The following is a 14,552-nucleotide window of genomic DNA, read 5'->3' as shown; positions in this document are numbered from 1 at the left end:
TTGCACTTTCCAGACAAGCATTTATTCTACTGAGCTATCTTCCCTGCCCTTCTTGTTGCTTTTGGTATTTTCCACCACTGTGAATTGTTGCCCCCCTACCATGCCACCCTCTCTTGGAATAAGCGGATTATTATTCAAACTTCTAAAAACTGTAAACTAAATAAGCCTTTCCCTCTCTAACTTTGGGTGTCTGGTATTTTGTTTTAGTAATGAAAGAAAAGTAATTAAGATATGATTTGGTACCAGAAGTAGGGTCATTGTGACTATACCTGACTATGTGAATTCAAGAGCCTTTGGGAATGGCTCAGGAAAGGAGCCACTAGAAAAATTCAAATATTTTCAATTCAATTGAAAAAGTAGAGCTAGAATGCCTTAGGCTGTTCTGTATAGGAGATTCTGGTCAGAGCTCAGAAAACCAGCAGGCTAATAGGAAGCCTTCTGGTAAAAAAACAGGCTCAAGAGGTTTCTACTGGGCAGGACTGCATTGACTGTTGTGCTTCAGATGATGTTACAGTTCAGCAAAAAGTTTTTCTGCATTTTGCTCATGCCAAGAGACTTAACCTGAGGTTGAGATTAAGGTTGGTGGACTAATTAATCCAGCAGAAGAAATTTCAATGCAATAGAATGTTGAGGTGGTGGCATGGCTACTGTTGGGGACTTTTAGCCAGATTTATGTTGAGAATCAAAAGCAGAGCCTGACAGGATTATTTTAAATATTATGAGTTTGTTCAGAAAGGAAACTCCAGTAAAGCTTTTGACTGCAAAGATAGAGCAAAGGACATCTTGATTGCTGAGAAAGAACCAGTGAATAGGAAAATTGGCCTGAAGGCATCACAAGAAGCAGCCAGACTCCACCCTTTCAGTCTCAAAATTGCAAAAATGAAAGACTTTGCTTTCAGCCCCAGCACATCATGTTCCACAGTAGCACCAGTGTAGAGAATTTGTTCCTCAGAATTGGATTTAGAGGGTCCAGTGACCCAAACACTTAAACCCTACAACCAAGATAAGAGAAAAGCCTGGCTACTTCTCCAGCTGGCTGCAGACCTTGGTATCATCCACATGGTGCTGGTTTTAGGCACATGCAAAATATAAGAGTTGTGGGGTTAAGAAGGCTTCCACCTAGACTTCAGAAGGCCTAAGAAGTCAAGCAGTGTGCCCCTGAGATGGCAGTATATGAAGTTGTAAGGGTGAAGCCAAAGATGCAGTGGAGACACCAGCAGTTTGGAAAAGCCAGAAATGTGGATTGTCTGAGGAAACTTTCAAGGAGGGAGCAGAGTTGGCCCAAGACAAAAGCTATGGAAGCTACTACCATTGGAAGTACTATAGAGGCAGAGCCACCTAAGCCTAACTTGCCTTGGATGCTGCACATAGCACTGCAAGACTTAATGTTTGCCCTGCTGGATTCTGGACTTGTTTTGGTCCCATTCCTTGGTATCCCCTTTTGTAACCGGGAATGAAGATGTCTATCTTGTGCCACTGAATGTTGAAAATATTTAACTTTCTTTTCACTTGTATAGGGATTCACAACTAAGAGTTTGCCTTAAATCTCGGAGGAGGCTTGGGACTTGGACTTTTTAGCAATGCTGAAACTGCCAGCACCTTGGCAATTATTGGAGACAGACTAAATGTCTTTCTCATACGGGGATGTGCATGAGTCTTTGGAGGGCCAGAAATGTTATGGTTTGTGTCTAGATGTCCCCCAAAGCCTCATATAGTCATGGGGGAGTCATGCTTTATCAGAGGCTGCTGAATCTAGAGTTGTAATTGGAGTGTGAGTGCTATACTTGCCCTAGGGCAGGATAGTCTACACACAATGTAAGGGAGAAAAAGAGGCTTCCCTTTTGCACTTGTTGTTTTTTGTTTTTGCTGTCTTCTGCCAGCAAGAACTTTCACCCCTCTGTCATGCCATCCTCCCTTGGAGTAAACTGATTATGGTCTGAAACCTCTACAAACTATGAGCTAGGGGACTGGGGAGATAAGCTGGTAGTCCAAGTGCCTGCCTGGCAAGCTCAAGGACTGGGGTTCAATCCCTGGTATCGCATGCTGTGCTGCCCTAAAACCCTGGGTATGCCATGCCAGCCACCAAAACTGGGTGTGGTGGCACACATCTGTAATCCCAGCACTGGGAACTGAGACAGGAGGTTCACTACAAATCCAAGCTGCATAGTGAGACCCTGTACCAAATAAATAAATAAAAGATAAAAAAAAAAAAACCTGTGAGCTAAATAAACCTTTCTCTTTAATTTTGAGTGTCAGTTATTTTGTTTCAGCAATGAAAGAAAAGTAATTAAAACACATACTAAAGTGTAATTCATGATGGTAAATAGTTTAAAGCCATAGAAATATCTATTTAATCTGGGTATAGTGGTGCATGCCTGTAATCTCAGCACTTGGAAGGCTGAAGCAGAAGAACTGCCATGAGTTTCAGGCCAGCTTAGGCAACATGAGCAAGTTTAAAGTCAGTGTGCACTATATATATATATATATATATATATATATATATATAGAGAGAGAGAGAGAGAGAGAGAGAGAGAGAGAGACCCAAAAGAACAACAAAAATCTATTTACAAGCAAGTGGCTCAATAAATTGAGATAAGCCACTCAAAGTCATATTTCAAAAGACTATTGTTATGGAAGGACAGGCTCATGATCTATCAAAAGTAATTAAAATGTTTTAATTTCCATTAATTTTGGTGCTGGGGTTTGAACTCAAGGCCTACTAAATCTGTGCTTTGTCACTGAGCTATAACTTCATCTCAAAGGAAAACTGTTTTTTGTTTTTATATTTTAAGGAAGGGTCTACAGGGTGTTCAGGGTCTCACCACTTGATCGGACTCATAGTGATCTTCCTGTTTACGGCCTCCCAAGAGCTGGGATTATGGGCATGCGCCACCACACCCAGTCTCAATTACCATCTCAGCAAGCCCTGGGAGTGGGGCTGGAATAGCAGGCCTGGGGATCAAACCCCTGCACCTGCTTGCAGATGCTTTAATCTGCTGAGCTATTTGGCCAGCCCAGAAAACTGTTTATAAAAACATTAAGAATAAATTTCAACTTTAGAATATACTTATCCATACCTATATGTAAGTAAAAAACAATTGAATATCCTTATGTGTTAAGATTTTAGATGATGTTTGTCTTCCTTCTACTTCTGTTTGCTCCAGTTTTTCTACATAAAATATCTGTATTATCTTAATAAATAGCAATGGCTGAGCATGGTAGCACACCCTATATTTCTAGCACTCTGGGAGGCTGAGCAGGAAGATCACAAATTCAAGCCTAGTCTGGGCAATTTAGCTACTTAGTGAGACCCTGTCTCAAATTAAAAATAAAAAAGGAATGGGTAGTTCATTGCAGAGGTCCTGGGTTCAAACTCCAGTATCACAAAAATAAACAGAAATTTCTTTTTAAATTAAAATATATGATAAACTGATTACTTCAAATAGATTTGAATCTCCTCAACAGTCCAGATCTACTTCAGTAAATTATCTAGGAGATCAGTAAAGATCTACATCACATTAGTTTTTTATCTTCTTTTATTATTATTATTATTATTATCATCATTATTATTATTAATGTATTTGATACAAAGTCTCACTATGCAGCTCGGACTTATAGTGATCCTCCCGTTTTCAGCCTCCCCAGTGCTGGGATTACAGGCATGTTTCACAACTGATTTTGGTGACCAGCTCAGCATACCTGGGGGCAGGCCGGCATGGCATGTGGTGCTGAGGATCAAACCCTGGTTCCTATTGTTTGCCTAAGCAGGCATTTAGTCTGCTGAGCTATCTTGATGCCCCTTTTATCATTTTTTTTAACTGGGAACTGCACCCAGATGTTTCATACTTAGCTATATCAACAATCCTTTTTTTTTTTTTTTTTTTTTCATTTTCTATTTTGAGACAGGGCCTCACAAAGTTGCCCAGGCTGGGTTCAAACTTGGGATCCTCCTGCCTCAGCTTCCTGGGGTATTGTGATTACAGGCATGCAGTAGCACACACGGCTACATGTTAGCTTCCTCCTGCTGGTTAACAAGCTATTACAAATTCAGCAGCTTAAACAATCTATGACTACCAATCTATGAAGCAAAAGCCTATGGAGTTTAACTGGTCCCCTGCTCAGGGTCCCACCAAGTGGCAGTCAAGATGCCAGCCTGGCTGCATTCTCACCTAAAGGCTTAGCCCAGAGAGAATCTGTTTAGATTACTGGCAACATTAGTTCCTTTGTTCTGTATAACTGTGCCCCTGCTTCCAGCCTGTTATCCTGGGAGCCTACCCTAAACTTTTAGAGGCCACCTAAGCACCAAGCACATATGCTTCTGCACCACTGCCACTTAATTCATGGACCCAACAAACTATAAATCGAAACCTCATCAAGATGGGATTTTATACACCACAATATAATAGTGGAAGTGGAATATCCTGTATGTGAAGGGAACCCACAGGTTCCATCCACTCTTGGGCAGTGGGGGATTTTTCAAGGCCATGAATATTAGCAGACAGGGATCATGATGGCACCACCTTAGCAGAGCCATCCATTATATACAGCTTCCCAGTTCAACATCCAGACCAAGAAAGGAGGCTTGGCCTTGGATCAGTTAACCACTCACAAGCAAAACCATCATGTTCTCTGCACTGCAGAGACATGGCAGTACTGTAGGAAGAAGTAAAGGCAAGGTTCACCAAGGGCTGGAGTAAACAGAGGAGTGCAATACAAGGGATAGGGCTTGCACTGGCCTTGAATGAAGGTTAAGATTTAAGTCAATGAAAAGGAAAAAGAAAGGGAGAGATTTCCTCTGAAATAAGGAGTGGCAGAGTGGCAGAATTCTAAAAATGAGTTCTAGAGAGAGCTCATAGGGTATGACTAGGATTTGCATGAGTTTCCCCAAAGTACAAATGTAAAGGCTGGACCCCTAGGGTAAGCCCTAAAGAGATGAGGCCTAGTGAGTGGTCCTTAGCTCTCAAAGGTCACTGTAGAACTGGGGCAACAGGGGTCTCTCTGACTCTGACACTCTGTGTGTGTGTGTGTATGTGTATGTGTGTGTGTCCCTCTCCCTCTCTCCCTCTCCCTTTCTCTCTCTCTCTGTCTCTCTCTCTCTCTTTCCTTCCTGGCCCAACATGTTGACTGCCACCTCTAAAATATGCTCCTGCCATGTACTGCCCTCACCAGAGGCCCAATCACAAGGACAGCACCCATCTTGGACCTGAACCTCCAGAACACTAAGTCAAAATAAATTTCTTTACTTTGTAAGTAGCTTGTGTTGGTTTATTGTTAGAGTGATGTAAAGCTGACTGAACTACATGGTTTGTTCACAACAAATACAAACTACATGCAATATCTAGCTTCACACTAACCTACATCTCATGATGACCAACACATTTGAAAAACCTATGGACAAGACCAGAAAGCAGGACAGTACATGTTCTTGCTCACTATGCAGCACCAACATCAATTAGTGTTTTTAGTGTGGTGAGTATTTATTTATAAGAGTTCACTTTTCCTTACTTCTATAACATGGGAGACTCCACCTCCCTCCTGCATTTGAAAACAAATATGACTAGAATGACTCCTCTGACCAATGAAATGTGAGCAGACAAGCCAGAGGTACTTCCAAAGCAATTAACTGCTCATGCAAAAGTCTTCATACTCTAAAAGCATCCTTAACCAAGCTATTTAAGAAGTAATTTTGCCAAATTTCCAGGGGGAAAAAATACCCTCTCTTTCAAAACTATCATAGAAAGGGTGAAGAACAACTTTGACAACAAATCTGAGTAAGGGAAACAGGAAAAGATCATCACTGGCCAATGCCCCTTATGAATATGTATGCCAGTCCCAACAAAATGCTAGCATATGATATCAAATAGCATTATTTAATGACATCACAAATTAGAGTTTACCCCCAAGAAATTATGGTAGCTTTTTTCTGCTACAGGTCCTCATTACTCAGCTCAAACTTGTAGTGATCCTCCTGTATCAGCCTCCCCAGTCCTAGGATTACAGGCATGTGCCACCATGCCCAATTTTGAGGTTGGCACAGCATGCCTAGGATTCCGGGGCCAGCTGGGCATGCAGTACCAGGGAATGAACTTGGGACCTTGTGCTTATCAGGCAGGTACTTAAACTGTCAAGCTATCACCCCAGTCCCTGGTAGCTTAAAATTAAAATATTAAAAATTTCTTCTCAGTCAGAGTTTAAAGAAGAAAAACATAAAATTAAATAAATAGAAAAACATTTGATGAAAATAAAAATTTATGTTTTTTTTAAAAAAGCTTTCATCAAACTATTAGATGAGACCATCTGTAACCTAATAAATCTCCAAAACATAATAGAAAAGTTTGTAATTAAGACTTTTTAAAGATTCCCTTTAAATGAAAAACAATACAAGGACAATCTTATCCAACTAATATGCAGCTTTGTCTACTGGGCCAAATAAAATTAGATTAAAAAATAAATAAAAGATATAAGGAAAAATAAATACATTGGAAGAAAAACTAAATTATCATTATGAGGGATGGCCAAATAGCTCAGCAGATTAAATGCTTGCTAGCGCAGGAGCCAGGGGTTCTATCCCAGGGCCAGCAGTGCTGGCCCCACCCCCAGGCCTTGCTGAGGTGGTGATTGAGACTGGGCATGGTGGTGAGCACCTGTAATCCCAGCACTTGGAAGGCTATAAACAGGAGAATCACTACAAATGTGATCTAGTAGTGAGACCCTTAATACCCTTAGACCCTTCCTAAAATACAGAATAAATACATAAATAAAATTATTATGTACACAAGAAACAGGAAACTGATCCATACTATTCATGAAATTTGTTTTGTTCTAAACAAAGCATTATAGATAATAAAGAAAAGATAGTTCTCAATAAATGGTAACGGAACAACTGGTTAGGGATTGGGAAAAATTATAAAGTAGACCTCTATCTCATACCTCATAAAAAATAAGTTCTAAGTAAAATATGAAAACTAATATTTAAACTTTTAAAAAATAAGAATATCTCATGATTTTGAAGGAATACAAGATTTCTCAAATTAGACTCAATAACCACAAACCATAAGGAAAAGTTTGATAAATCTGACTACATTAAAATTAACATCTGTTCATTGAAACAGTATTTTCTTTTAAAATTTTTTTTATTTGTTTGTTTGTTTGTTTGTTTATTTATTTATTTATTTATTTTGTGTGTGTGTGGCCAGTTCAGCCCACCAGGGGGCGGAGCGGGCTGGCATGTGGTGCTGGGGGATTGAACTGCGGTCCCTGTGCCTTGCTTAGTTTAGCTTGTTCTAAGTAGGTGCTTTAGACCACTGAGCCATCTCACCAACCCTGAAACAGCATTTTCAAAAGATCAAGAATAGGACACAAGGGCTGGAGAGATGGCTCAGTGGTCTAAGGCACCTACTCAGAACAAGCTTGGCAAAGCATCAGGGACTGCGGTTCAATCCCCCAGCACCACATGCCAGCCAGGGCCGCCCCCTGGTGGGCTGAGCTGGTCTCTCTCTCTCTCTCTCTCTCTCTCTCTCTCTCTCTCTCTCTCTCTCAAATAAATAAAAAAAAATTAAAAAAAAAAAGAATAGGACACAAAAACACAATCTAGAATATATAAAAACTTCTAAAGAGCTATAAAAAGCACAACCCAAACAACCAAAGGAATACAATATAAGATTAAAATGTGTAAGAAAGGAAACCCATATAGCAAAAAAATGAATGAAAAATCCTCAAACACACTAGTAATCAAGGAAATGCATATTAAAACAGGAATATTTCATATCTACAGGATTGATACAATTAAAATATCTAAAGGTAAAAAAGATTCATGAAAATGTAAAGAATTTGACCACAGCAATGAGGTTGTGACCCCACAATCCCGGGTGCATACCTGGCTCTCTTCTACCTGCCAGCACAGAGGAAAGGTGAGTCAATGTGATGTGGCAATCCGTGGAGGAAGCTGAGCACTCACAGAGGAAAGCTGAAAGTGGAAGTCAGATACAACAACATCAGATGCCAATCTAGCCCAGGAGGTGAAACTGGGAATCAGAACCAAACTGGGCAAGTGGCACCAAACAGCATTGTTCCATTTTATCTTCTAAAGCCAATGTAATCATCTCTTTTCCTCCTTTGAACTTTCCGGCTCAGACTGCACAAAGCAGAGTCCCAACTTGTATCAGTTTCTTATTGCTGCTGCAACCAACTTCCTCAGACTTAATAATCAAACAGGACTAACATCTATTCTCTTACAGTTCTGGAGGTCAAAATCAGGTATGGGTCTCACTGACCAAGAATCAGTGAACAAGCTTCTTTCTAGGAGTGCTATGGAAGAATACTTGTTAGCCTCTGCCTGAAGCTGCTCATGTTCCTTGGATCACAACCCCTTTCCATGTTTGAAACCAGAAACAGTGGCTAGAAGCACTCTGACCCTGGGTTTTCTGCTTCCCTCTTCCACTCAAAGACCCTTGTAATTACTTTGTGTCCACCATAATCATGCCTATTTTAAAATCATCAGCCCTCCACCTACTATCTTAACTCCTCTTGCTGAGTAACCTAACACATCACAAGTTACTGGGATTAGGAAGTAGGACAGCCTTGGAAAGTTGACACCCTCCCTACCACACAACCTCTCCTCTTCTCTCACTACATCCCAATTCCTTCACAATTCCTCATACACTCCTTCAGCCTCCAGGTTAAACACACTCTATTTTCTAGTTATATCAATCTTCTCATCTTTTTATTTTATTTTTATTTATATTTTTGGCAGAACCGGGGATTGAACTCAGGCCCTTGCGCTTGCCGGGGAAGCACTTATTCCACTGAGCCATCTCCTGGCCCCTTTTCTCATCTTTTTAAAATAAATTTATACATATCTGTGCCAAAATAATTACAACTCATCCTCTAGGGCTCGATTCAATGGCTATCTATTCTCTGAATCTGACTCCTGGTCTAATAAATTCTCCCCTCAACATAGTCACCACGCTTTCTGTGAATCCCAGCTGTACTTACTACATGACCCTCTGCAACCATCTGTTTACATCTCTTTCCTCAGTCTGAACTGGACAGTCCTTCAATGACAAGAAATCAGTCCCACTTTCTGAGGCTACCAGATCATAGTTCAGGGCCTGGCAAAGAGCAGGCACACAGAGAGTATTCCTTCCTGGAACTGTGTAAACCAGAAGAAGGTTTTCCCAAGGCGCCCTCAGAACCAGTTCAAATGATCATACGAAAATACCTCAACTATCCACAGACAATCTTGATGTACAATTTACCAGCATGTGAAAGAATCTCTGTATCACAAGTGACATCCAGCATTATGCTGTACTGCTAACCTTTGAGGCAATTCTAGAATAACTGATAAAATTAACCTTAAGGGAAATAAAGAGCTTATCTAAGGTGATTTACAGTCTTCAAAATTAAATGAGAGAGTAGATATTGCACTAACATAACAGAAATGCCTGGCAACCACCAACAGCCACCACACACTCAGTCCCTCTCCGGGAAAGGCTGGGAGGTGTGCAGTTGCTATAAGTGGCACTGTTAAGGGACAAACTGCCCTTGCATACTGATATATGTACATATTGTAATAGATTTATTTTTGTTAGAGGGTAGTTATTAAGAAGAGTTTCATTTAATGTCAATGCTTTGTTACTTGATGTTCATACTCTAGCGAGAAAACTCACATCTGGAGTGAAGAAAGACTAAGAGGAAGAAAGGAAATGCTGAGCCAGCATGATTATCTGTCTGTTTGTTTTTTAAATAGTGACTGAGTTTGAGTGTTTTAAATATATGTTCCCATTTGGATTGAACTTTTAAAATGTGAATTTGCGATTAATTTTAAAGCATACTCCAAAAATCACTTTCACATTGGAAAGGAAGTTTGAAGGGAAAAAGCATCCTCCATACAGAAAAATAGAGGGTGTGTTCAGAACCATGGACAGCGGGCTGCGGCTGTCGTGAGACTCCTTGCTGAGGCTGGGAGCTGACAAGCCAGCTGCCCCAAAATCTAGTGTTCATGCTGTGTAAAATGGAGCAGTTTCAACAAACGCACAAGTGTTTTTTCTCTGTCATGCTTCAAATCACTAGTCTTCACCAAGGGGAAGAATAACTTCCAACTACCAAAATCTGCCTCTATAATTAAACCCTGAGATTTCAGAGAAAACTGAAAGGACTTTACACAACACAGGGCTGCATTTCAAGAAGACTCACTGAAACTACTGCACAGCACCTAGCCTTGGGTGGCTGACTGTTCCAAGGATCGTGTGAAACTTCAAATTTATAAATGCAGTAGGTACTTAGGCTCTCTCCAAAAATAAAAGGATCACTTCTTTAAAAGAGCTAAGATGTACCCACGTTTTGAATGTTTTCTCATAAACAGCTAAAAAATTTCACCATAAAGCTTAACAGATTTTCTTTGAAATATTAACAGAGGTACCTGGAAAAGTCACATTATGAGGACATATCACCCATAAATGGTACGTACTACCTGTCACACTAAAAACAGAGCTCAGAATTTTAAAATAGTGTGCCAAATCTCTTCAACTATACAGACTAATTTACTACCAAACCCTTTTCAAAACCTTATAATTCTATTAATTGACTAAGAAATAAACAAAGTTAATACAAATTCCAAAAAGTGCCCTGAACTTGCACTGTTTGAACAGAACATCTACATACAAATGAAAACAACATTGTATGAAGCAGAACATCTGGTCAGCAACTGTGCTTGTATCTGAGGCTCCTGCCTACTGATACCTTTCATATCTGAGGACACCACCCAAAACTTCTCCAGCAGCTCTGAGGTTCAATGTTCCTTTAGAGTAACAGTTCTGCAAACACAACTCGACGGGCCAAAACAGACATTTCTGAGATGTTCTTAGAGAACTGCTCTTGGTATGAGGGAGCTGTGAGTCTGTTCTACTCCACAGGGAAGCAACCTACAAGGATTCCTTCAAGACCCAGCTCTGAGGATGTCCAAATAGGCCCTGCGCCTGAAGAGCTGCGTGGAGTGGAGCGTGTGCATAGCTGGGAGCCGCCCGCGTTCTCAGGCACACTGAACACTACTAGTCCTCCTCAGGTTACAGCGCCAGTGGCCCAGCGAGAAGCTCATGAAAACCCCAGGGCCCAATGCCACCCGGGAAGCCGGGGAAGATAACCAAGCCCGAGACTCAACTTCAGTGAACTTTCGAATTTCCTATGCAAGTAATACGCTGCAGAGTAGGAAAAAAATAGAAAACACTGTCAGGCAAAAAAAATAAAAAATAAAAAATAAACAGTTTCCCTGAACAGTACTTCTGAGCCGAGCACTTGTGAGAAACATGTCTGGGCGCTCCCGCCCCAAACAAGACACCGGCGGCTTCGGAGGAAAGGGACGAGGGGTGGGGGTCGAGGCCGAAGGAAAAGAGTTCCGGGCCTCCGCTCAGTGGCGAGGCGGCGGCGCGCGGCTCTGGCTCTGCGCCCGCGCGTATGGGGCGAGCGCTGGCGCCGTCCACGGCCCGCGAACCCAGGCTCTGGGCTCCGGCAGGCGGGCGGCTCCCGACGGCGACAGGGCGTCCACGGTCCCCGCCACGCCCTCCAGTGGGGTCAGCCGGTCCGGGACGCGGCCACCTCACGGCAAGCCCGACCGGCCTGTGACCCTGCACCCCGCCGTCCAGGCCCGGCGAAGTTTTACCCCCGGGCTGGCCGCACGGTCTCGCCGCGGCTCTTGAGAACCTGCTCTATCCCGACACGCGGGCGAAGGCGACGCGGCCGCGCCGGACCCGGCCCCAGTCCGCGGCTACGCACTCACCTATCACGCACTCACTTGTCCCACGGCAAACGCAGCTGCGGGCGGGAGGCCGGGCGGGGAGTGAGCCTAAAGCGACCAAACCGAGGCGACCGCGTCTGAGGGCTGAGGAGACTATAGCTGAGCCTCGCGCTTCGGCCAGAGCAGTGCAGGCAGCGTGACCCGCCCTCTTCACGTTGCTGGCCAATCCAGGGCAGGCCGCCACAGTTGGCCCCGCCCCCGCCCAAGGGCAGGGCCCGCAAAAGCGGGCGCTGTGGGCCAATCCGAACCCGGAAAGTTCTCCAGGAGAAGCCAATTAGCTTCGAGGGGCAAGGGCGGGGCCGTGGGAGGGGGGATTGGGCCCTTTGGCGCCGGGAATGGGGCCCCACACTGGGAAGTGGGAGGCGGGGCGTCGCACAGGACCGTCACTAGCTGGGACGAGATTAGAACTGGGGCGGGGCCCCGGATAGAGGCGAGTCCATAAGTGGAAGGGGCGGGTCTGAGGGCGGGTCGCCGGCCGGAGAGGCAGAGCGGGCCTGTGGGCGGGGCCACACTACCGGGTGAGCAGAAACTAGGTGGGGCGGGACAGGCCAGAGGAAGGGGTGGGGTTGGCCTGGAAGGGCGGGGTCTGTGGCCATGTGGGGCCGATGGGCCAGGACTGGCCGCCCCAACTCAGTGACCTGCCCTAGGATGCTTGTGCAGGTGTTCTCTGTGCACCGGCCCGCTCTCGGTGCTCCAGTCCTCAGGTAACTGGGAGAGTGGCGATGCCAGACGAAAACCTGCTGCCGAGGCTGTTCTCTAGGGACAGAATGTCGTGCTTGTTTCTGATTCATTATCCTTTGTCTCCTTTCCTGCAAGGTCCTTTGCTTTGCTCTTATTTCAGTTGTTTTCATCTAGCTCTCCACATCTCATCTGTGATTGTAGCCTGTTCTCTAAGGCTACTAGCACAGCACCAAAGGCCATGAGCCGGGTCACATCATTGCTGGCAGTAGGGACCCTAGGTCCTGACCTTAGTGGGCTTTGGTCCTGTAGCCAAAAGTCAACTTTGCTAACTTCCTAAGGCCTTGAACCAGGCAGAGATCATCCAAGCTACCAGACATCTGCAGGACAGTAGGAACCTAGCACCATACAGCATGTCTTGTGGCCCAAGAGAGACACTGTTTGCAGGACTCCCCTAGACTTGGCTCAAATCCTGCAAGGAGGTGGTACCAGGCACCTCTGTGGGAGTCTAGGTGAAAGCCATCTCTGCTCCTTTGTGACCAAGTGAGCAGAGGACAGAGGCAAGCTGCAGGTGGGTTATAGGCTGAGCCCACACATACCTCAACCAGCCCTGAGACCCCAGGTACACCCACCAATAGTTCACTCTTGTGTTACAACCCAGTGATAGTCATGTGCCTTTCAGGCAGAGGGGTTCACACTCCACTCCTTCCTCCCTGGAGGCCTATGGGGACTCTGGAGAGCCCGCCCACTGCTGCTGGCCAGAGCCTGAAGTTCACTGTTAGAATCTCTTTTGTGGAGACCCACACGACTCCATAGATCCTCTTCACCATTTCCATGAGGTACATGGGTACCCCTAGAAGTAGGCAGAGCACAGAACCAGTGGCCCTGGCATCCTCCAGCAGGGAAAAAAGTTCTGAGCTGCACATGAGACCAGGCAACAGTCACTGGGAAGGGTCTTTAAATGTTACCTGTGTCATTCAAAGACAACCTTACAGGGCCAGCCAGATAGCTCAGCAGACTAAAGCTTCTGCTTAGGCAGAGCACAGCAGCCAGGGTTCAATCCCCTGCATGCCATGCTGCCCCCACCCCTGGGGTGTGCTGAGGCATCGAAATCCCAGCTCTTGGGAAGCTGAAAAAGGAGAATCACTCTAAGTCCAATCTACATAGTGAGACTCTGTAGACCCTGTACCAAATACATTAAAAAAGAAAACCTTAGAAAAAGAAAGGGCCTGGATGGGATGAGAAGGCATATCCAGGAGCTCTTCCTTAGAGGCTGCAAAGAAGGGGTGTTAGGCAGGGTTCTGGGCTTCCATCCAGGGTATCTGGACAGCAGAAGACAGGGCTCCAGCAGAAGCATAGAGGCTAACTCTGTGCTTGGGGAGGAGAGGGCAGAGCATGGGGCCTGGTGGAAGATTGCCATGCTGAGAGGTAGAACAGAACATTACTAGATAGTGAGCAGGAAAGGATGGAGGCAGAACCTCCCACACAGCATAGGGCTGGACTACATGATCTTGCTCTGGGGAGAGGGCTACAAAGACCCTGAGGATGTGGCTCTGGAGTCTGGAGCTGGCTGAGCTCTGGGCTGAGCCCTGCTGCCCTAGGTTGCAAGCTGCCAGCCTCCCCCTCTTACCTCCCCAGGAGGCTGCAGAATCTCAGCTGCCTGCATCTCCTCTTGGAAGACACAGTTAGTCATTAGGAGAGTAATGATAGTGTTTTCAGGGCAGTGTGTGAGGCCTCTAACAACTTTCAATTATTTCCAGTTCCTGCCAACTCTGGGGAGGAAAGAGCAGCTCATCTCTCGGCTCCGCCCAACATGCAAGACAATGGGGTTAGCTGGCATGTTCCCCATTTAACCAGGTCTGCACAAGGGGCAACTGAACACTGAACAGGGACAGTAACCCTTGACCCAGGCTACAGCTGCTGGGGGCTGCTGGTATCACCTTTCCCTTTCCAAGACCCCACTCCCTCCATGTGTTGCCGATCTTCATTAACAGAGTTCTCAGTGCCATTCTCCCAGAGCAGTGCACCCAGAGGCCCACATTTATAAATAACTCCATGGTGTTTATTTGGGGGTGTGGAGAGC

This window comes from Octodon degus, unplaced genomic scaffold (genome assembly GCF_000260255.1).
Source record: "Octodon degus isolate 3935 unplaced genomic scaffold, OctDeg1.0 scaffold00045, whole genome shotgun sequence".
Classification (NCBI taxonomy): Eukaryota; Metazoa; Chordata; class Mammalia; order Rodentia; family Octodontidae; genus Octodon; species Octodon degus.
This window is presented reverse-complemented; position numbering follows the sequence as displayed.